Genomic DNA, 22,054 nt, shown 5'->3' with positions numbered 1-22,054 from the left:
TTCTTGCTTAAGCATTTTAAACTACTGTAGTGACCATAAGGTACGAAATTGCAGTAAATGTCTCAGTTTGAGGGAGAATGTGCTAACCAAGTTCGCCAGGAAGTCTTTGAAAACGACAAAACAGTACGAATAGGCAGATATGTTCTGAAATACGTCAGCGCCTGTTGTTGTGTAGCGGTGTACAATTCCTACTTCGATATGTAATCATAAAGTTATTCTTTAGTCGTCTCGTCTCGTCTCCTCATCTCCTGCAGACGTTTCTTGTGCTTGCGCTGTTATATGGGCCACGACCCGAGCGGCAGCGAGCGGCAGTCGAGCAAAGTCGGGACAAGTCGGGACGGGGACAGGCACAGGGACAGGAATGGTGCGAATGCACTGCAAATTACGCAAACACCTCGTCTGAGGCGAGGCGAGGCGAGGCGAGGAAGCTCACATCGCCAGCAGTGGCGCCCTCCAACAAGACACTGCCACACCCCGCACAGGCCACACGCCGGCCGGCCGCGCGCCAGCCCTCCTGCGCTGGACGCCAGGGACAAGATGCGTCTTCCGCGAGTGTCGAAGGCTGCACGCGCCAAGCGGATGACAGGAGGTGCAACGAGAAGCTGCGCGTCTCACACACACGGCGGCGCGCCCGCTAGTTCGGCAGTCGCTCTGCTGGCACGTCGGATTGCGGAAGGAAGTGCTTAAAATTACAATTCTGTTCATGTTTTATGTTGTAAAGTTGTTAGCTTGTAACGATGTAATGTTAATAAATAAATTTATAAAGCTCACAAAAAAAAAATACACGAAGCACGTCCTTCCGGCTCATAAGTTTTGGAACTCAGGATTGCGTTCGCGCTAACGTGACGAATTGTCAATAAAAAAAAATGCGGCTGCTTTCGACCGAAAAGTAAGATTTTGTGTGTGTTGGGATAAGAACCGAATGCGAATTCTGCCATGCGCCTACATTATATGGGCGCCAACGGCCATACCATGTTGAGTACACCGGTTCTCGTCCGATCACCGAAGTTAAGCAACATCGGGCGTGGTTAGTACTTGGATGGTTGACCGCCTGGGAACACCACGTGCTGTTGGCTCCCCTTCATTTACTTTTTTTTTTTTTATACCGCCCTCTTTCCATACCACCGTTCTGTTGTGACAAAGATTCTTGCTTAAGCATTTTAAACTACTGTAGTGACCATAAGGTACGAAATTGCAGTAAATGTCTCAGTTTGAGGGAGAATGTGCTAACCAAGTTCGCCAGGAAGTCTTTGAAAACGACAAAACAGTACGAATAGGCAGATATGTTCTGAAATACGTCAGCGCCTGTTGTTGTGTAGCGGTGTACAATTCCTACTTCGATATGTAATCATAAAGTTATTCTTTAGTCGTCTCGTCTCGTCTCCTCATCTCCTGCAGACGTTTCTTGTGCTTGCGCTGTTATATGGGCCACGACCCGAGCGGCAGCGAGCGGCAGTCGAGCAAAGTCGGGACAAGTCGGGACGGGGACAGGCACAGGGACAGGAATGGTGCGAATGCACTGCAAATTACGCAAACACCTCGTCTGAGGCGAGGCGAGGCGAGGCGAGGAAGCTCACATCGCCAGCAGTGGCGCCCTCCAACAAGACACTGCCACACCCCGCACAGGCCACACGCCGGCCGGCCGCGCGCCAGCCCTCCTGCGCTGGACGCCAGGGACAAGATGCGTCTTCCGCGAGTGTCGAAGGCTGCACGCGCCAAGCGGATGACAGGAGGTGCAACGAGAAGCTGCGCGTCTCACACACACGGCGGCGCGCCCGCTAGTTCGGCAGTCGCTCTGCTGGCACGTCGGATTGCGGAAGGAAGTGCTTAAAATTACAATTCTGTTCATGTTTTATGTTGTAAAGTTGTTAGCTTGTAACGATGTAATGTTAATAAATAAATTTATAAAGCTCACAAAAAAAAAATACACGAAGCACGTCCTTCCGGCTCATAAGTTTTGGAACTCAGGATTGCGTTCGCGCTAACGTGACGAATTGTCAATAAAAAAAAATGCGGCTGCTTTCGACCGAAAAGTAAGATTTTGTGTGTGTTGGGATAAGAACCGAATGCGAATTCTGCCATGCGCCTACATTATATGGGCGCCAACGGCCATGCCATGTTGAGTACACCGGTTCTCGTCCGATCACCGAAGTTAAGCAACATCGGGCGTGGTTAGTACTTGGATGGTTGACCGCCTGGGAACACCACGTGCTGTTGGCTCCCCTTCATTTACTTTTTTTTTTTTTATACCGCCCTCTTTCCATACCACCGTTCTGTTGTGACAAAGATTCTTGCTTAAGCATTTTAAACTACTGTAGTGACCATAAGGTACGAAATTGCAGTAAATGTCTCAGTTTGAGGGAGAATGTGCTAACCAAGTTCGCCAGGAAGTCTTTGAAAACGACAAAACAGTACGAATAGGCAGATATGTTCTGAAATACGTCAGCGCCTGTTGTTGTGTAGCGGTGTACAATTCCTACTTCGATATGTAATCATAAAGTTATTCTTTAGTCGTCTCGTCTCGTCTCCTCATCTCCTGCAGACGTTTCTTGTGCTTGCGCTGTTATATGGGCCACGACCCGAGCGGCAGCGAGCGGCAGTCGAGCAAAGTCGGGACAAGTCGGGACGGGGACAGGCACAGGGACAGGAATGGTGCGAATGCACTGCAAATTACGCAAACACCTCGTCTGAGGCGAGGCGAGGCGAGGCGAGGAAGCTCACATCGCCAGCAGTGGCGCCCTCCAACAAGACACTGCCACACCCCGCACAGGCCACACGCCGGCCGGCCGCGCGCCAGCCCTCCTGCGCTGGACGCCAGGGACAAGATGCGTCTTCCGCGAGTGTCGAAGGCTGCACGCGCCAAGCGGATGACAGGAGGTGCAACGAGAAGCTGCGCGTCTCACACACACGGCGGCGCGCCCGCTAGTTCGGCAGTCGCTCTGCTGGCACGTCGGATTGCGGAAGGAAGTGCTTAAAATTACAATTCTGTTCATGTTTTATGTTGTAAAGTTGTTAGCTTGTAACGATGTAATGTTAATAAATAAATTTATAAAGCTCACAAAAAAAAAATACACGAAGCACGTCCTTCCGGCTCATAAGTTTTGGAACTCAGGATTGCGTTCGCGCTAACGTGACGAATTGTCAATAAAAAAAAATGCGGCTGCTTTCGACCGAAAAGTAAGATTTTGTGTGTGTTGGGATAAGAACCGAATGCGAATTCTGCCATGCGCCTACATTATATGGGCGCCAACGGCCATACCATGTTGAGTACACCGGTTCTCGTCCGATCACCGAAGTTAAGCAACATCGGGCGTGGTTAGTACTTGGATGGGTGACCGCCTGGGAACACCACGTGCTGTTGGCTCCCCTTCATTTACTTTTTTTTTTTTATACCGCCCTCTTTCCATACCACCGTTCTGTTGTGACAAAGATTCTTGCTTAAGCATTTTAAACTACTGTAGTGACCATAAGGTACGAAATTGCAGTAAATGTCTCAGTTTGAGGGAGAATGTGCTAACCAAGTTCGCCAGGAAGTCTTTGAAAACGACAAAACAGTACGAATAGGCAGATATGTTCTGAAATACGTCAGCGCCTGTTGTTGTGTAGCGGTGTACAATTCCTACTTCGATATGTAATCATAAAGTTATTCTTTAGTCGTCTCGTCTCGTCTCCTCATCTCCTGCAGACGTTTCTTGTGCTTGCGCTGTTATATGGGCCACGACCCGAGCGGCAGCGAGCGGCAGTCGAGCAAAGTCGGGACAAGTCGGGACGGGGACAGGCACAGGGACAGGAATGGTGCGAATGCACTGCAAATTACGCAAACACCTCGTCTGAGGCGAGGCGAGGCGAGGCGAGGAAGCTCACATCGCCAGCAGTGGCGCCCTCCAACAAGACACTGCCACACCCCGCACAGGCCACACGCCGGCCGGCCGCGCGCCAGCCCTCCTGCGCTGGACGCCAGGGACAAGATGCGTCTTCCGCGAGTGTCGAAGGCTGCACGCGCCAAGCGGATGACAGGAGGTGCAACGAGAAGCTGCGCGTCTCACACACACGGCGGCGCGCCCGCTAGTTCGGCAGTCGCTCTGCTGGCACGTCGGATTGCGGAAGGAAGTGCTTAAAATTACAATTCTGTTCATGTTTTATGTTGTAAAGTTGTTAGCTTGTAACGATGTAATGTTAATAAATAAATTTATAAAGCTCACAAAAAAAAAATACACGAAGCACGTCCTTCCGGCTCATAAGTTTTGGAACTCAGGATTGCGTTCGCGCTAACGTGACGAATTGTCAATAAAAAAAAATGCGGCTGCTTTCGACCGAAAAGTAAGATTTTGTGTGTGTTGGGATAAGAACCGAATGCGAATTCTGCCATGCGCCTACATTATATGGGCGCCAACGGCCATACCATGTTGAGTACACCGGTTCTCGTCCGATCACCGAAGTTAAGCAACATCGGGCGTGGTTAGTACTTGGATGGTTGACCGCCTGGGAACACCACGTGCTGTTGGCTCCCCTTCATTTACTTTTTTTTTTTTTATACCGCCCTCTTTCCATACCACCGTTCTGTTGTGACAAAGATTCTTGCTTAAGCATTTTAAACTACTGTAGTGACCATAAGGTACGAAATTGCAGTAAATGTCTCAGTTTGAGGGAGAATGTGCTAACCAAGTTCGCCAGGAAGTCTTTGAAAACGACAAAACAGTACGAATAGGCAGATATGTTCTGAAATACGTCAGCGCCTGTTGTTGTGTAGCGGTGTACAATTCCTACTTCGATATGTAATCATAAAGTTATTCTTTAGTCGTCTCGTCTCGTCTCCTCATCTCCTGCAGACGTTTCTTGTGCTTGCGCTGTTATATGGGCCACGACCCGAGCGGCAGCGAGCGGCAGTCGAGCAAAGTCGGGACAAGTCGGGACGGGGACAGGCACAGGGACAGGAATGGTGCGAATGCACTGCAAATTACGCAAACACCTCGTCTGAGGCGAGGCGAGGCGAGGCGAGGAAGCTCACATCGCCAGCAGTGGCGCCCTCCAACAAGACACTGCCACACCCCGCACAGGCCACACGCCGGCCGGCCGCGCGCCAGCCCTCCTGCGCTGGACGCCAGGGACAAGATGCGTCTTCCGCGAGTGTCGAAGGCTGCACGCGCCAAGCGGATGACAGGAGGTGCAACGAGAAGCTGCGCGTCTCACACACACGGCGGCGCGCCCGCTAGTTCGGCAGTCGCTCTGCTGGCACGTCGGATTGCGGAAGGAAGTGCTTAAAATTACAATTCTGTTCATGTTTTATGTTGTAAAGTTGTTAGCTTGTAACGATGTAATGTTAATAAATAAATTTATAAAGCTCACAAAAAAAAAATACACGAAGCACGTCCTTCCGGCTCATAAGTTTTGGAACTCAGGATTGCGTTCGCGCTAACGTGACGAATTGTCAATAAAAAAAAATGCGGCTGCTTTCGACCGAAAAGTAAGATTTTGTGTGTGTTGGGATAAGAACCGAATGCGAATTCTGCCATGCGCCTACATTATATGGGCGCCAACGGCCATACCATGTTGAGTACACCGGTTCTCGTCCGATCACCGAAGTTAAGCAACATCGGGCGTGGTTAGTACTTGGATGGTTGACCGCCTGGGAACACCACGTGCTGTTGGCTCCCCTTCATTTACTTTTTTTTTTTTTATACCGCCCTCTTTCCATACCACCGTTCTGTTGTGACAAAGATTCTTGCTTAAGCATTTTAAACTACTGTAGTGACCATAAGGTACGAAATTGCAGTAAATGTCTCAGTTTGAGGGAGAATGTGCTAACCAAGTTCGCCAGGAAGTCTTTGAAAACGACAAAACAGTACGAATAGGCAGATATGTTCTGAAATACGTCAGCGCCTGTTGTTGTGTAGCGGTGTACAATTCCTACTTCGATATGTAATCATAAAGTTATTCTTTAGTCGTCTCGTCTCGTCTCCTCATCTCCTGCAGACGTTTCTTGTGCTTGCGCTGTTATATGGGCCACGACCCGAGCGGCAGCGAGCGGCAGTCGAGCAAAGTCGGGACAAGTCGGGACGGGGACAGGCACAGGGACAGGAATGGTGCGAATGCACTGCAAATTACGCAAACACCTCGTCTGAGGCGAGGCGAGGCGAGGCGAGGAAGCTCACATCGCCAGCAGTGGCGCCCTCCAACAAGACTGTGCCACACCCCGCACAGGCCCTACGCCGGTCGGCCGCGCGCCAGCCCTCCTGCGCTGGACGCCAGGGACAAGATGCGTCTTCCGCGAGTGTCGAAGGCTGCACGCGCCAAGCGGATGACAGGAGGTGCAACGAGAAGCTGCGCGTCTCACACACACGGCGGCGCGCCCGCTAGTTCGGCAGTCGCTCTGCTGGCACGTCGGATTGCGGAAGGAAGTGCTTAAAATTACAATTCTGTTCATGTTTTATGTTGTAAAGTTGTTAGCTTGTAACGATGTAATGTTAATAAATAAATTTATAAAGCTCACAAAAAAAAAATACACGAAGCACGTCCTTCCGGCTCATAAGTTTTGGAACTCAGGATTGCGTTCGCGCTAACGTGACGAATTGTCAATAAAAAAAAATGCGGCTGCTTTCGACCGAAAAGTAAGATTTTGTGTGTGTTGGGATAAGAACCGAATGCGAATTCTGCCATGCGCCTACATTATATGGGCGCCAACGGCCATACCATGTTGAGTACACCGGTTCTCGTCCGATCACCGAAGTTAAGCAACATCGGGCGTGGTTAGTACTTGGATGGGTGACCGCCTGGGAACACCACGTGCTGTTGGCTCCCCTTCATTTACTTTTTTTTTTTTTATACCGCCCTCTTTCCATACCACCGTTCTGTTGTGACAAAGATTCTTGCTTAAGCATTTTAAACTACTGTAGTGACCATAAGGTACGAAATTGCAGTAAATGTCTCAGTTTGAGGGAGAATGTGCTAACCAAGTTCGCCAGGAAGTCTTTGAAAACGACAAAACAGTACGAATAGGCAGATATGTTCTGAAATACGTCAGCGCCTGTTGTTGTGTAGCGGTGTACAATTCCTACTTCGATATGTAATCATAAAGTTATTCTTTAGTCGTCTCGTCTCGTCTCCTCATCTCCTGCAGACGTTTCTTGTGCTTGCGCTGTTATATGGGCCACGACCCGAGCGGCAGCGAGCGGCAGTCGAGCAAAGTCGGGACAAGTCGGGACGGGGACAGGCACAGGGACAGGAATGGTGCGAATGCACTGCAAATTACGCAAACACCTCGTCTGAGGCGAGGCGAGGCGAGGCGAGGAAGCTCACATCGCCAGCAGTGGCGCCCTCCAACAAGACACTGCCACACCCCGCACAGGCCACACGCCGGCCGGCCGCGCGCCAGCCCTCCTGCGCTGGACGCCAGGGACAAGATGCGTCTTCCGCGAGTGTCGAAGGCTGCACGCGCCAAGCGGATGACAGGAGGTGCAACGAGAAGCTGCGCGTCTCACACACACGGCGGCGCGCCCGCTAGTTCGGCAGTCGCTCTGCTGGCACGTCGGATTGCGGAAGGAAGTGCTTAAAATTACAATTCTGTTCATGTTTTATGTTGTAAAGTTGTTAGCTTGTAACGATGTAATGTTAATAAATAAATTTATAAAGCTCACAAAAAAAAAATACACGAAGCACGTCCTTCCGGCTCATAAGTTTTGGAACTCAGGATTGCGTTCGCGCTAACGTGACGAATTGTCAATAAAAAAAAATGCGGCTGCTTTCGACCGAAAAGTAAGATTTTGTGTGTGTTGGGATAAGAACCGAATGCGAATTCTGCCATGCGCCTACATTATATGGGCGCCAACGGCCATACCATGTTGAGTACACCGGTTCTCGTCCGATCACCGAAGTTAAGCAACATCGGGCGTGGTTAGTACTTGGATGGTTGACCGCCTGGGAACACCACGTGCTGTTGGCTCCCCTTCATTTACTTTTTTTTTTTTTATACCGCCCTCTTTCCATACCACCGTTCTGTTGTGACAAAGATTCTTGCTTAAGCATTTTAAACTACTGTAGTGACCATAAGGTACGAAATTGCAGTAAATGTCTCAGTTTGAGGGAGAATGTGCTAACCAAGTTCGCCAGGAAGTCTTTGAAAACGACAAAACAGTACGAATAGGCAGATATGTTCTGAAATACGTCAGCGCCTGTTGTTGTGTAGCGGTGTACAATTCCTACTTCGATATGTAATCATAAAGTTATTCTTTAGTCGTCTCGTCTCGTCTCCTCATCTCCTGCAGACGTTTCTTGTGCTTGCGCTGTTATATGGGCCACGACCCGAGCGGCAGCGAGCGGCAGTCGAGCAAAGTCGGGACAAGTCGGGACGGGGACAGGCACAGGGACAGGAATGGTGCGAATGCACTGCAAATTACGCAAACACCTCGTCTGAGGCGAGGCGAGGCGAGGCGAGGAAGCTCACATCGCCAGCAGTGGCGCCCTCCAACAAGACACTGCCACACCCCGCACAGGCCACACGCCGGCCGGCCGCGCGCCAGCCCTCCTGCGCTGGACGCCAGGGACAAGATGCGTCTTCCGCGAGTGTCGAAGGCTGCACGCGCCAAGCGGATGACAGGAGGTGCAACGAGAAGCTGCGCGTCTCACACACACAGCGGCGCGCCCGCTAGTTCGGCAGTCGCTCTGCTGGCACGTCGGATTGCGGAAGGAAGTGCTTAAAATTACAATTCTGTTCATGTTTTATGTTGTAAAGTTGTTAGCTTGTAACGATGTAATGTTAATAAATAAATTTATAAAGCTCACAAAAAAAAAATACACGAAGCACGTCCTTCCGGCTCATAAGTTTTGGAACTCAGGATTGCGTTCGCGCTAACGTGACGAATTGTCAATAAAAAAAAATGCGGCTGCTTTCGACCGAAAAGTAAGATTTTGTGTGTGTTGGGATAAGAACCGAATGCGAATTCTGCCATGCGCCTACATTATATGGGCGCCAACGGCCATACCATGTTGAGTACACCGGTTCTCGTCCGATCACCGAAGTTAAGCAACATCGGGCGTGGTTAGTACTTGGATGGTTGACCGCCTGGGAACACCACGTGCTGTTGGCTCCCCTTCATTTACTTTTTTTTTTTTTATACCGCCCTCTTTCCATACCACCGTTCTGTTGTGACAAAGATTCTTGCTTAAGCATTTTAAACTACTGTAGTGACCATAAGGTACGAAATTGCAGTAAATGTCTCAGTTTGAGGGAGAATGTGCTAACCAAGTTCGCCAGGAAGTCTTTGAAAACGACAAAACAGTACGAATAGGCAGATATGTTCTGAAATACGTCAGCGCCTGTTGTTGTGTAGCGGTGTACAATTCCTACTTCGATATGTAATCATAAAGTTATTCTTTAGTCGTCTCGTCTCGTCTCCTCATCTCCTGCAGACGTTTCTTGTGCTTGCGCTGTTATATGGGCCACGACCCGAGCGGCAGCGAGCGGCAGTCGAGCAAAGTCGGGACAAGTCGGGACGGGGACAGGCACAGGGACAGGAATGGTGCGAATGCACTGCAAATTACGCAAACACCTCGTCTGAGGCGAGGCGAGGCGAGGCGAGGAAGCTCACATCGCCAGCAGTGGCGCCCTCCAACAAGACTGTGCCACACCCCGCACAGGCCCTACGCCGGTCGGCCGCGCGCCAGCCCTCCTGCGCTGGACGCCAGGGACAAGATGCGTCTTCCGCGAGTGTCGAAGGCTGCACGCGCCAAGCGGATGACAGGAGGTGCAACGAGAAGCTGCGCGTCTCACACACACGGCGGCGCGCCCGCTAGTTCGGCAGTCGCTCTGCTGGCACGTCGGATTGCGGAAGGAAGTGCTTAAAATTACAATTCTGTTCATGTTTTATGTTGTAAAGTTGTTAGCTTGTAACGATGTAATGTTAATAAATAAATTTATAAAGCTCACAAAAAAAAAATACACGAAGCACGTCCTTCCGGCTCATAAGTTTTGGAACTCAGGATTGCGTTCGCGCTAACGTGACGAATTGTCAATAAAAAAAAATGCGGCTGCTTTCGACCGAAAAGTAAGATTTTGTGTGTGTTGGGATAAGAACCGAATGCGAATTCTGCCATGCGCCTACATTATATGGGCGCCAACGGCCATACCATGTTGAGTACACCGGTTCTCGTCCGATCACCGAAGTTAAGCAACATCGGGCGTGGTTAGTACTTGGATGGGTGACCGCCTGGGAACACCACGTGCTGTTGGCTCCCCTTCATTTACTTTTTTTTTTTTTATACCGCCCTCTTTCCATACCACCGTTCTGTTGTGACAAAGATTCTTGCTTAAGCATTTTAAACTACTGTAGTGACCATAAGGTACGAAATTGCAGTAAATGTCTCAGTTTGAGGGAGAATGTGCTAACCAAGTTCGCCAGGAAGTCTTTGAAAACGACAAAACAGTACGAATAGGCAGATATGTTCTGAAATACGTCAGCGCCTGTTGTTGTGTAGCGGTGTACAATTCCTACTTCGATATGTAATCATAAAGTTATTCTTTAGTCGTCTCGTCTCGTCTCCTCATCTCCTGCAGACGTTTCTTGTGCTTGCGCTGTTATATGGGCCACGACCCGAGCGGCAGCGAGCGGCAGTCGAGCAAAGTCGGGACAAGTCGGGACGGGGACAGGCACAGGGACAGGAATGGTGCGAATGCACTGCAAATTACGCAAACACCTCGTCTGAGGCGAGGCGAGGCGAGGCGAGGAAGCTCACATCGCCAGCAGTGGCGCCCTCCAACAAGACACTGCCACACCCCGCACAGGCCACACGCCGGCCGGCCGCGCGCCAGCCCTCCTGCGCTGGACGCCAGGGACAAGATGCGTCTTCCGCGAGTGTCGAAGGCTGCACGCGCCAAGCGGATGACAGGAGGTGCAACGAGAAGCTGCGCGTCTCACACACACGGCGGCGCGCCCGCTAGTTCGGCAGTCGCTCTGCTGGCACGTCGGATTGCGGAAGGAAGTGCTTAAAATTACAATTCTGTTCATGTTTTATGTTGTAAAGTTGTTAGCTTGTAACGATGTAATGTTAATAAATAAATTTATAAAGCTCACAAAAAAAAAATACACGAAGCACGTCCTTCCGGCTCATAAGTTTTGGAACTCAGGATTGCGTTCGCGCTAACGTGACGAATTGTCAATAAAAAAAAATGCGGCTGCTTTCGACCGAAAAGTAAGATTTTGTGTGTGTTGGGATAAGAACCGAATGCGAATTCTGCCATGCGCCTACATTATATGGGCGCCAACGGCCATACCATGTTGAGTACACCGGTTCTCGTCCGATCACCGAAGTTAAGCAACATCGGGCGTGGTTAGTACTTGGATGGTTGACCGCCTGGGAACACCACGTGCTGTTGGCTCCCCTTCATTTACTTTTTTTTTTTTTATACCGCCCTCTTTCCATACCACCGTTCTGTTGTGACAAAGATTCTTGCTTAAGCATTTTAAACTACTGTAGTGACCATAAGGTACGAAATTGCAGTAAATGTCTCAGTTTGAGGGAGAATGTGCTAACCAAGTTCGCCAGGAAGTCTTTGAAAACGACAAAACAGTACGAATAGGCAGATATGTTCTGAAATACGTCAGCGCCTGTTGTTGTGTAGCGGTGTACAATTCCTACTTCGATATGTAATCATAAAGTTATTCTTTAGTCGTCTCGTCTCGTCTCCTCATCTCCTGCAGACGTTTCTTGTGCTTGCGCTGTTATATGGGCCACGACCCGAGCGGCAGCGAGCGGCAGTCGAGCAAAGTCGGGACAAGTCGGGACGGGGACAGGCACAGGGACAGGAATGGTGCGAATGCACTGCAAATTACGCAAACACCTCGTCTGAGGCGAGGCGAGGCGAGGCGAGGAAGCTCACATCGCCAGCAGTGGCGCCCTCCAACAAGACACTGCCACACCCCGCACAGGCCACACGCCGGCCGGCCGCGCGCCAGCCCTCCTGCGCTGGACGCCAGGGACAAGATGCGTCTTCCGCGAGTGTCGAAGGCTGCACGCGCCAAGCGGATGACAGGAGGTGCAACGAGAAGCTGCGCGTCTCACACACACAGCGGCGCGCCCGCTAGTTCGGCAGTCGCTCTGCTGGCACGTCGGATTGCGGAAGGAAGTGCTTAAAATTACAATTCTGTTCATGTTTTATGTTGTAAAGTTGTTAGCTTGTAACGATGTAATGTTAATAAATAAATTTATAAAGCTCACAAAAAAAAAATACACGAAGCACGTCCTTCCGGCTCATAAGTTTTGGAACTCAGGATTGCGTTCGCGCTAACGTGACGAATTGTCAATAAAAAAAAATGCGGCTGCTTTCGACCGAAAAGTAAGATTTTGTGTGTGTTGGGATAAGAACCGAATGCGAATTCTGCCATGCGCCTACATTATATGGGCGCCAACGGCCATACCATGTTGAGTACACCGGTTCTCGTCCGATCACCGAAGTTAAGCAACATCGGGCGTGGTTAGTACTTGGATGGTTGACCGCCTGGGAACACCACGTGCTGTTGGCTCCCCTTCATTTACTTTTTTTTTTTTTATACCGCCCTCTTTCCATACCACCGTTCTGTTGTGACAAAGATTCTTGCTTAAGCATTTTAAACTACTGTAGTGACCATAAGGTACGAAATTGCAGTAAATGTCTCAGTTTGAGGGAGAATGTGCTAACCAAGTTCGCCAGGAAGTCTTTGAAAACGACAAAACAGTACGAATAGGCAGATATGTTCTGAAATACGTCAGCGCCTGTTGTTGTGTAGCGGTGTACAATTCCTACTTCGATATGTAATCATAAAGTTATTCTTTAGTCGTCTCGTCTCGTCTCCTCATCTCCTGCAGACGTTTCTTGTGCTTGCGCTGTTATATGGGCCACGACCCGAGCGGCAGCGAGCGGCAGTCGAGCAAAGTCGGGACAAGTCGGGACGGGGACAGGCACAGGGACAGGAATGGTGCGAATGCACTGCAAATTACGCAAACACCTCGTCTGAGGCGAGGCGAGGCGAGGCGAGGAAGCTCACATCGCCAGCAGTGGCGCCCTCCAACAAGACTGTGCCACACCCCGCACAGGCCCTACGCCGGTCGGCCGCGCGCCAGCCCTCCTGCGCTGGACGCCAGGGACAAGATGCGTCTTCCGCGAGTGTCGAAGGCTGCACGCGCCAAGCGGATGACAGGAGGTGCAACGAGAAGCTGCGCGTCTCACACACACGGCGGCGCGCCCGCTAGTTCGGCAGTCGCTCTGCTGGCACGTCGGATTGCGGAAGGAAGTGCTTAAAATTACAATTCTGTTCATGTTTTATGTTGTAAAGTTGTTAGCTTGTAACGATGTAATGTTAATAAATAAATTTATAAAGCTCACAAAAAAAAAATACACGAAGCACGTCCTTCCGGCTCATAAGTTTTGGAACTCAGGATTGCGTTCGCGCTAACGTGACGAATTGTCAATAAAAAAAAATGCGGCTGCTTTCGACCGAAAAGTAAGATTTTGTGTGTGTTGGGATAAGAACCGAATGCGAATTCTGCCATGCGCCTACATTATATGGGCGCCAACGGCCATACCATGTTGAGTACACCGGTTCTCGTCCGATCACCGAAGTTAAGCAACATCGGGCGTGGTTAGTACTTGGATGGGTGACCGCCTGGGAACACCACGTGCTGTTGGCTCCCCTTCATTTACTTTTTTTTTTTTTATACCGCCCTCTTTCCATACCACCGTTCTGTTGTGACAAAGATTCTTGCTTAAGCATTTTAAACTACTGTAGTGACCATAAGGTACGAAATTGCAGTAAATGTCTCAGTTTGAGGGAGAATGTGCTAACCAAGTTCGCCAGGAAGTCTTTGAAAACGACAAAACAGTACGAATAGGCAGATATGTTCTGAAATACGTCAGCGCCTGTTGTTGTGTAGCGGTGTACAATTCCTACTTCGATATGTAATCATAAAGTTATTCTTTAGTCGTCTCGTCTCGTCTCCTCATCTCCTGCAGACGTTTCTTGTGCTTGCGCTGTTATATGGGCCACGACCCGAGCGGCAGCGAGCGGCAGTCGAGCAAAGTCGGGACAAGTCGGGACGGGGACAGGCACAGGGACAGGAATGGTGCGAATGCACTGCAAATTACGCAAACACCTCGTCTGAGGCGAGGCGAGGCGAGGCGAGGAAGCTCACATCGCCAGCAGTGGCGCCCTCCAACAAGACACTGCCACACCCCGCACAGGCCACACGCCGGCCGGCCGCGCGCCAGCCCTCCTGCGCTGGACGCCAGGGACAAGATGCGTCTTCCGCGAGTGTCGAAGGCTGCACGCGCCAAGCGGATGACAGGAGGTGCAACGAGAAGCTGCGCGTCTCACACACACGGCGGCGCGCCCGCTAGTTCGGCAGTCGCTCTGCTGGCACGTCGGATTGCGGAAGGAAGTGCTTAAAATTACAATTCTGTTCATGTTTTATGTTGTAAAGTTGTTAGCTTGTAACGATGTAATGTTAATAAATAAATTTATAAAGCTCACAAAAAAAAAATACACGAAGCACGTCCTTCCGGCTCATAAGTTTTGGAACTCAGGATTGCGTTCGCGCTAACGTGACGAATTGTCAATAAAAAAAAATGCGGCTGCTTTCGACCGAAAAGTAAGATTTTGTGTGTGTTGGGATAAGAACCGAATGCGAATTCTGCCATGCGCCTACATTATATGGGCGCCAACGGCCATACCATGTTGAGTACACCGGTTCTCGTCCGATCACCGAAGTTAAGCAACATCGGGCGTGGTTAGTACTTGGATGGTTGACCGCCTGGGAACACCACGTGCTGTTGGCTCCCCTTCATTTACTTTTTTTTTTTTTATACCGCCCTCTTTCCATACCACCGTTCTGTTGTGACAAAGATTCTTGCTTAAGCATTTTAAACTACTGTAGTGACCATAAGGTACGAAATTGCAGTAAATGTCTCAGTTTGAGGGAGAATGTGCTAACCAAGTTCGCCAGGAAGTCTTTGAAAACGACAAAACAGTACGAATAGGCAGATATGTTCTGAAATACGTCAGCGCCTGTTGTTGTGTAGCGGTGTACAATTCCTACTTCGATATGTAATCATAAAGTTATTCTTTAGTCGTCTCGTCTCGTCTCCTCATCTCCTGCAGACGTTTCTTGTGCTTGCGCTGTTATATGGGCCACGACCCGAGCGGCAGCGAGCGGCAGTCGAGCAAAGTCGGGACAAGTCGGGACGGGGACAGGCACAGGGACAGGAATGGTGCGAATGCACTGCAAATTACGCAAACACCTCGTCTGAGGCGAGGCGAGGCGAGGCGAGGAAGCTCACATCGCCAGCAGTGGCGCCCTCCAACAAGACACTGCCACACCCCGCACAGGCCACACGCCGGCCGGCCGCGCGCCAGCCCTCCTGCGCTGGACGCCAGGGACAAGATGCGTCTTCCGCGAGTGTCGAAGGCTGCACGCGCCAAGCGGATGACAGGAGGTGCAACGAGAAGCTGCGCGTCTCACACACACGGCGGCGCGCCCGCTAGTTCGGCAGTCGCTCTGCTGGCACGTCGGATTGCGGAAGGAAGTGCTTAAAATTACAATTCTGTTCATGTTTTATGTTGTAAAGTTGTTAGCTTGTAACGATGTAATGTTAATAAATAAATTTATAAAGCTCACAAAAAAAAAAATACACGAAGCACGTCCTTCCGGCTCATAAGTTTTGGAACTCAGGATTGCGTTCGCGCTAACGTGACGAATTGTCAATAAAAAAAAATGCGGCTGCTTTCGACCGAAAAGTAAGATTTTGTGTGTGTTGGGATAAGAACCGAATGCGAATTCTGCCATGCGCCTACATTATATGGGCGCCAACGGCCATACCATGTTGAGTACACCGGTTCTCGTCCGATCACCGAAGTTAAGCAACATCGGGCGTGGTTAGTACTTGGATGGTTGACCGCCTGGGAACACCACGTGCTGTTGGCTCCCCTTCATTTACTTTTTTTTTTTTTATACCGCCCTCTTTCCATACCACCGTTCTGTTGTGACAAAGATTCTTGCTTAAGCATTTTAAACTACTGTAGTGACCATAAGGTACGAAATTGCAGTAAATGTCTCAGTTTGAGGGAGAATGTGCTAACCAAGTTCGCCAGGAAGTCTTTGAAAACGACAAAACAGTACGAATAGGCAGATATGTTCTGAAATACGTCAGCGCCTGTTGTTGTGTAGCGGTGTACAATTCCTACTTCGATATGTAATCATAAAGTTATTCTTTAGTCGTCTCGTCTCGTCTCCTCATCTCCTGCAGACGTTTCTTGTGCTTGCGCTGTTATATGGGCCACGACCCGAGCGGCAGCGAGCGGCAGTCGAGCAAAGTCGGGACAAGTCGGGACGGGGACAGGCACAGGGACAGGAATGGTGCGAATGCACTGCAAATTACGCAAACACCTCGTCTGAGGCGAGGCGAGGCGAGGCGAGGAAGCTCACATCGCCAGCAGTGGCGCCCTCCAACAAGACTGTGCCACACCCCGCACAGGCCCTACGCCGGTCGGCCGCGCGCCAGCCCTCCTGCGCTGGACGCCAGGGACAAGATGCGTCTTCCGCGAGTGTCGAAGGCTGCACGCGCCAAGCGGATGACAGGAGGTGCAACGAGAAGCTGCGCGTCTCACACACACGGCGGCGCGCCCGCTAGTTCGGCAGTCGCTCTGCTGGCACGTCGGATTGCGGAAGGAAGTGCTTAAAATTACAATTCTGTTCATGTTTTATGTTGTAAAGTTGTTAGCTTGTAACGATGTAATGTTAATAAATAAATTTATAAAGCTCACAAAAAAAAAATACACGAAGCACGTCCTTCCGGCTCATAAGTTTTGGAACTCAGGATTGCGTTCGCGCTAACGTGACGAATTGTCAATAAAAAAAAATGCGGCTGCTTTCGACCGAAAAGTAAGATTTTGTGTGTGTTGGGATAAGAACCGAATGCGAATTCTGCCATGCGCCTACATTATATGGGCGCCAACGGCCATACCATGTTGAGTACACCGGTTCTCGTCCGATCACCGAAGTTAAGCAACATCGGGCGTGGTTAGTACTTGGATGGTTGACCGCCTGGGAACACCACGTGCTGTTGGCTCCCCTTCATTTACTTTTTTTTTTTTTATACCGCCCTCTTTCCATACCACCGTTCTGTTGTGACAAAGATTCTTGCTTAAGCATTTTAAACTACTGTAGTGACCATAAGGTACGAAATTGCAGTAAATGTCTCAGTTTGAGGGAGAATGTGCTAACCAAGTTCGCCAGGAAGTCTTTGAAAACGACAAAACAGTACGAATAGGCAGATATGTTCTGAAATACGTCAGCGCCTGTTGTTGTGTAGCGGTGTACAATTCCTACTTCGATATGTAATCATAAAGTTATTCTTTAGTCGTCTCGTCTCGTCTCCTCATCTCCTGCAGACGTTTCTTGTGCTTGCGCTGTTATATGGGCCACGACCCGAGCGGCAGCGAGCGGCAGTCGAGCAAAGTCGGGACAAGTCGGGACGGGGACAGGCACAGGGACAGGAATGGTGCGAATGCACTGCAAATTACGCAAACACCTCGTCTGAGGCGAGGCGAGGCGAGGCGAGGAAGCTCACATCGCCAGCAGTGGCGCCCTCCAACAAGACACTGCCACACCCCGCACAGGCCACACGCCGGCCGGCCGCGCGCCAGCCCTCCTGCGCTGGACGCCAGGGACAAGATGCGTCTTCCGCGAGTGTCGAAGGCTGCACGCGCCAAGCGGATGACAGGAGGTGCAACGAGAAGCTGCGCGTCTCACACACACGGCGGCGCGCCCGCTAGTTCGGCAGTCGCTCTGCTGGCACGTCGGATTGCGGAAGGAAGTGCTTAAAATTACAATTCTGTTCATGTTTTATGTTGTAAAGTTGTTAGCTTGTAACGATGTAATGTTAATAAATAAATTTATAAAGCTCACAAAAAAAAAATACACGAAGCACGTCCTTCCGGCTCATAAGTTTTGGAACTCAGGATTGCGTTCGCGCTAACGTGACGAATTGTCAATAAAAAAAAATGCGGCTGCTTTCGACCGAAAAGTAAGATTTTGTGTGTGTTGGGATAAGAACCGAATGCGAATTCTGCCATGCGCCTACATTATATGGGCGCCAACGGCCATACCATGTTGAGTACACCGGTTCTCGTCCGATCACCGAAGTTAAGCAACATCGGGCGTGGTTAGTACTTGGATGGTTGACCGCCTGGGAACACCACGTGCTGTTGGCTCCCCTTCATTTACTTTTTTTTTTTTTATACCGCCCTCTTTCCATACCACCGTTCTGTTGTGACAAAGATTCTTGCTTAAGCATTTTAAACTACTGTAGTGACCATAAGGTACGAAATTGCAGTAAATGTCTCAGTTTGAGGGAGAATGTGCTAACCAAGTTCGCCAGGAAGTCTTTGAAAACGACAAAACAGTACGAATAGGCAGATATGTTCTGAAATACGTCAGCGCCTGTTGTTGTGTAGCGGTGTACAATTCCTACTTCGATATGTAATCATAAAGTTATTCTTTAGTCGTCTCGTCTCGTCTCCTCATCTCCTGCAGACGTTTCTTGTGCTTGCGCTGTTATATGGGCCACGACCCGAGCGGCAGCGAGCGGCAGTCGAGCAAAGTCGGGACAAGTCGGGACGGGGACAGGCACAGGGACAGGAATGGTGCGAATGCACTGCAAATTACGCAAACACCTCGTCTGAGGCGAGGCGAGGCGAGGCGAGGAAGCTCACATCGCCAGCAGTGGCGCCCTCCAACAAGACACTGCCACACCCCGCACAGGCCACACGCCGGCCGGCCGCGCGCCAGCCCTCCTGCGCTGGACGCCAGGGACAAGATGCGTCTTCCGCGAGTGTCGAAGGCTGCACGCGCCAAGCGGATGACAGGAGGTGCAACGAGAAGCTGCGCGTCTCACACACACGGCGGCGCGCCCGCTAGTTCGGCAGTCGCTCTGCTGGCACGTCGGATTGCGGAAGGAAGTGCTTAAAATTACAATTCTGTTCATGTTTTATGTTGTAAAGTTGTTAGCTTGTAACGATGTAATGTTAATAAATAAATTTATAAAGCTCACAAAAAAAAAATACACGAAGCACGTCCTTCCGGCTCATAAGTTTTGGAACTCAGGATTGCGTTCGCGCTAACGTGACGAATTGTCAATAAAAAAAAATGCGGCTGCTTTCGACCGAAAAGTAAGATTTTGTGTGTGTTGGGATAAGAACCGAATGCGAATTCTGCCATGCGCCTACATTATATGGGCGCCAACGGCCATACCATGTTGAGTACACCGGTTCTCGTCCGATCACCGAAGTTAAGCAACATCGGGCGTGGTTAGTACTTGGATGGTTGACCGCCTGGGAACACCACGTGCTGTTGGCTCCCCTTCATTTACTTTTTTTTTTTTTATACCGCCCTCTTTCCATACCACCGTTCTGTTGTGACAAAGATTCTTGCTTAAGCATTTTAAACTACTGTAGTGACCATAAGGTACGAAATTGCAGTAAATGTCTCAGTTTGAGGGAGAATGTGCTAACCAAGTTCGCCAGGAAGTCTTTGAAAACGACAAAACAGTACGAATAGGCAGATATGTTCTGAAATACGTCAGCGCCTGTTGTTGTGTAGCGGTGTACAATTCCTACTTCGATATGTAATCATAAAGTTATTCTTTAGTCGTCTCGTCTCGTCTCCTCATCTCCTGCAGACGTTTCTTGTGCTTGCGCTGTTATATGGGCCACGACCCGAGCGGCAGCGAGCGGCAGTCGAGCAAAGTCGGGACAAGTCGGGACGGGGACAGGCACAGGGACAGGAATGGTGCGAATGCACTGCAAATTACGCAAACACCTCGTCTGAGGCGAGGCGAGGCGAGGCGAGGAAGCTCACATCGCCAGCAGTGGCGCCCTCCAACAAGACTGTGCCACACCCCGCACAGGCCCTACGCCGGTCGGCCGCGCGCCAGCCCTCCTGCGCTGGACGCCAGGGACAAGATGCGTCTTCCGCGAGTGTCGAAGGCTGCACGCGCCAAGCGGATGACAGGAGGTGCAACGAGAAGCTGCGCGTCTCACACACACGGCGGCGCGCCCGCTAGTTCGGCAGTCGCTCTGCTGGCACGTCGGATTGCGGAAGGAAGTGCTTAAAATTACAATTCTGTTCATGTTTTATGTTGTAAAGTTGTTAGCTTGTAACGATGTAATGTTAATAAATAAATTTATAAAGCTCACAAAAAAAAAATACACGAAGCACGTCCTTCCGGCTCATAAGTTTTGGAACTCAGGATTGCGTTCGCGCTAACGTGACGAATTGTCAATAAAAAAAAATGCGGCTGCTTTCGACCGAAAAGTAAGATTTTGTGTGTGTTGGGATAAGAACCGAATGCGAATTCTGCCATGCGCCTACATTATATGGGCGCCAACGGCCATACCATGTTGAGTACACCGGTTCTCGTCCGATCACCGAAGTTAAGCAACATCGGGCGTGGTTAGTACTTGGATGGGTGACCGCCTGGGAACACCACGTGCTGTTGGCTCCCCTTCATTTACTTTTTTTTTTTTTATACCGCCCTCTTTCCATACCACCGTTCTGTTGTGACAAAGATTCTTGCTTAAGCATTTTAAACTACTGTAGTGACCATAAGGTACGAAATTGCAGTAAATGTCTCAGTTTGAGGGAGAATGTGCTAACCAAGTTCGCCAGGAAGTCTTTGAAAACGACAAAACAGTACGAATAGGCAGATATGTTCTGAAATACGTCAGCGCCTGTTGTTGTGTAGCGGTGTACAATTCCTACTTCGATATGTAATCATAAAGTTATTCTTTAGTCGTCTCGTCTCGTCTCCTCATCTCCTGCAGACGTTTCTTGTGCTTGCGCTGTTATATGGGCCACGACCCGAGCGGCAGCGAGCGGCAGTCGAGCAAAGTCGGGACAAGTCGGGACGGGGACAGGCACAGGGACAGGAATGGTGCGAATGCACTGCAAATTACGCAAACACCTCGTCTGAGGCGAGGCGAGGCGAGGCGAGGAAGCTCACATCGCCAGCAGTGGCGCCCTCCAACAAGACACTGCCACACCCCGCACAGGCCACACGCCGGCCGGCCGCGCGCCAGCCCTCCTGCGCTGGACGCCAGGGACAAGATGCGTCTTCCGCGAGTGTCGAAGGCTGCACGCGCCAAGCGGATGACAGGAGGTGCAACGAGAAGCTGCGCGTCTCACACACACGGCGGCGCGCCCGCTAGTTCGGCAGTCGCTCTGCTGGCACGTCGGATTGCGGAAGGAAGTGCTTAAAATTACAATTCTGTTCATGTTTTATGTTGTAAAGTTGTTAGCTTGTAACGATGTAATGTTAATAAATAAATTTATAAAGCTCACAAAAAAAAAATACACGAAGCACGTCCTTCCGGCTCATAAGTTTTGGAACTCAGGATTGCGTTCGCGCTAACGTGACGAATTGTCAATAAAAAAAAATGCGGCTGCTTTCGACCGAAAAGTAAGATTTTGTGTGTGTTGGGATAAGAACCGAATGCGAATTCTGCCATGCGCCTACATTATATGGGCGCCAACGGCCATACCATGTTGAGTACACCGGTTCTCGTCCGATCACCGAAGTTAAGCAACATCGGGCGTGGTTAGTACTTGGATGGTTGACCGCCTGGGAACACCACGTGCTGTTGGCTCCCCTTCATTTACTTTTTTTTTTTTTATACCGCCCTCTTTCCATACCACCGTTCTGTTGTGACAAAGATTCTTGCTTAAGCATTTTAAACTACTGTAGTGACCATAAGGTACGAAATTGCAGTAAATGTCTCAGTTTGAGGGAGAATGTGCTAACCAAGTTCGCCAGGAAGTCTTTGAAAACGACAAAACAGTACGAATAGGCAGATATGTTCTGAAATACGTCAGCGCCTGTTGTTGTGTAGCGGTGTACAATTCCTACTTCGATATGTAATCATAAAGTTATTCTTTAGTCGTCTCGTCTCGTCTCCTCATCTCCTGCAGACGTTTCTTGTGCTTGCGCTGTTATATGGGCCACGACCCGAGCGGCAGCGAGCGGCAGTCGAGC

The 22,054-nt window shown here is 50.1% G+C and overlaps 19 non-coding genes across 19 annotated transcripts; all 19 read left to right on the top strand.

Annotated features, from left to right (window-relative positions):
• Positions 1-957: 957 nt before the first annotated feature.
• Positions 958-1,076, top strand: LOC124728519. The gene has a single exon (XR_007007409.1). It is a non-coding gene; the product is annotated as a 5S ribosomal RNA (ribosomal RNA).
• A 1,025-nt stretch (positions 1,077-2,101) lies between these two features.
• On the top strand, positions 2,102-2,220 carry LOC124728524. The gene has a single exon (XR_007007413.1). It is a non-coding gene; the product is annotated as a 5S ribosomal RNA (ribosomal RNA).
• Positions 2,221-3,245: 1,025 nt separating this feature from the next.
• On the top strand, positions 3,246-3,364 carry LOC124728489. The gene has a single exon (XR_007007382.1). It is a non-coding gene; the product is annotated as a 5S ribosomal RNA (ribosomal RNA).
• A 1,024-nt stretch (positions 3,365-4,388) lies between these two features.
• LOC124728518 lies at positions 4,389-4,507 on the top strand. Its single transcript, XR_007007408.1, has one exon. It is a non-coding gene; the product is annotated as a 5S ribosomal RNA (ribosomal RNA).
• Positions 4,508-5,532: 1,025 nt separating this feature from the next.
• On the top strand, positions 5,533-5,651 carry LOC124728517. The gene has a single exon (XR_007007407.1). It is a non-coding gene; the product is annotated as a 5S ribosomal RNA (ribosomal RNA).
• Positions 5,652-6,676: 1,025 nt separating this feature from the next.
• On the top strand, positions 6,677-6,795 carry LOC124728487. The gene has a single exon (XR_007007381.1). It is a non-coding gene; the product is annotated as a 5S ribosomal RNA (ribosomal RNA).
• Positions 6,796-7,820: 1,025 nt separating this feature from the next.
• On the top strand, positions 7,821-7,939 carry LOC124728516. Its single transcript, XR_007007406.1, has one exon. It is a non-coding gene; the product is annotated as a 5S ribosomal RNA (ribosomal RNA).
• A 1,025-nt stretch (positions 7,940-8,964) lies between these two features.
• On the top strand, positions 8,965-9,083 carry LOC124728515. Its single transcript, XR_007007405.1, has one exon. It is a non-coding gene; the product is annotated as a 5S ribosomal RNA (ribosomal RNA).
• Positions 9,084-10,108: 1,025 nt separating this feature from the next.
• Positions 10,109-10,227, top strand: LOC124728486. Its single transcript, XR_007007380.1, has one exon. It is a non-coding gene; the product is annotated as a 5S ribosomal RNA (ribosomal RNA).
• Positions 10,228-11,252: 1,025 nt separating this feature from the next.
• Positions 11,253-11,371, top strand: LOC124728514. Its single transcript, XR_007007404.1, has one exon. It is a non-coding gene; the product is annotated as a 5S ribosomal RNA (ribosomal RNA).
• Positions 11,372-12,396: 1,025 nt separating this feature from the next.
• LOC124728513 lies at positions 12,397-12,515 on the top strand. The gene has a single exon (XR_007007403.1). It is a non-coding gene; the product is annotated as a 5S ribosomal RNA (ribosomal RNA).
• A 1,025-nt stretch (positions 12,516-13,540) lies between these two features.
• On the top strand, positions 13,541-13,659 carry LOC124728485. The gene has a single exon (XR_007007379.1). It is a non-coding gene; the product is annotated as a 5S ribosomal RNA (ribosomal RNA).
• A 1,025-nt stretch (positions 13,660-14,684) lies between these two features.
• Positions 14,685-14,803, top strand: LOC124728512. Its single transcript, XR_007007402.1, has one exon. It is a non-coding gene; the product is annotated as a 5S ribosomal RNA (ribosomal RNA).
• A 1,026-nt stretch (positions 14,804-15,829) lies between these two features.
• Positions 15,830-15,948, top strand: LOC124728509. The gene has a single exon (XR_007007401.1). It is a non-coding gene; the product is annotated as a 5S ribosomal RNA (ribosomal RNA).
• A 1,025-nt stretch (positions 15,949-16,973) lies between these two features.
• Positions 16,974-17,092, top strand: LOC124728507. Its single transcript, XR_007007399.1, has one exon. It is a non-coding gene; the product is annotated as a 5S ribosomal RNA (ribosomal RNA).
• Positions 17,093-18,117: 1,025 nt separating this feature from the next.
• Positions 18,118-18,236, top strand: LOC124728506. Its single transcript, XR_007007398.1, has one exon. It is a non-coding gene; the product is annotated as a 5S ribosomal RNA (ribosomal RNA).
• Positions 18,237-19,261: 1,025 nt separating this feature from the next.
• On the top strand, positions 19,262-19,380 carry LOC124728505. The gene has a single exon (XR_007007397.1). It is a non-coding gene; the product is annotated as a 5S ribosomal RNA (ribosomal RNA).
• A 1,025-nt stretch (positions 19,381-20,405) lies between these two features.
• Positions 20,406-20,524, top strand: LOC124728527. Its single transcript, XR_007007416.1, has one exon. It is a non-coding gene; the product is annotated as a 5S ribosomal RNA (ribosomal RNA).
• Positions 20,525-21,549: 1,025 nt separating this feature from the next.
• LOC124728504 lies at positions 21,550-21,668 on the top strand. The gene has a single exon (XR_007007396.1). It is a non-coding gene; the product is annotated as a 5S ribosomal RNA (ribosomal RNA).
• The last annotated feature ends 386 nt before the right edge of the window (positions 21,669-22,054 follow it).

The sequence above is a fragment of the Schistocerca piceifrons genome, unplaced genomic scaffold, assembly GCF_021461385.2.
Source record: "Schistocerca piceifrons isolate TAMUIC-IGC-003096 unplaced genomic scaffold, iqSchPice1.1 HiC_scaffold_1165, whole genome shotgun sequence".
Lineage (NCBI taxonomy): Eukaryota > Metazoa > Arthropoda > Insecta > Orthoptera > Acrididae > Schistocerca > Schistocerca piceifrons.
The sequence above is the reverse complement of the archived record's forward strand: the minus strand, read 5'-3'. Positions and strand labels throughout refer to the sequence as shown.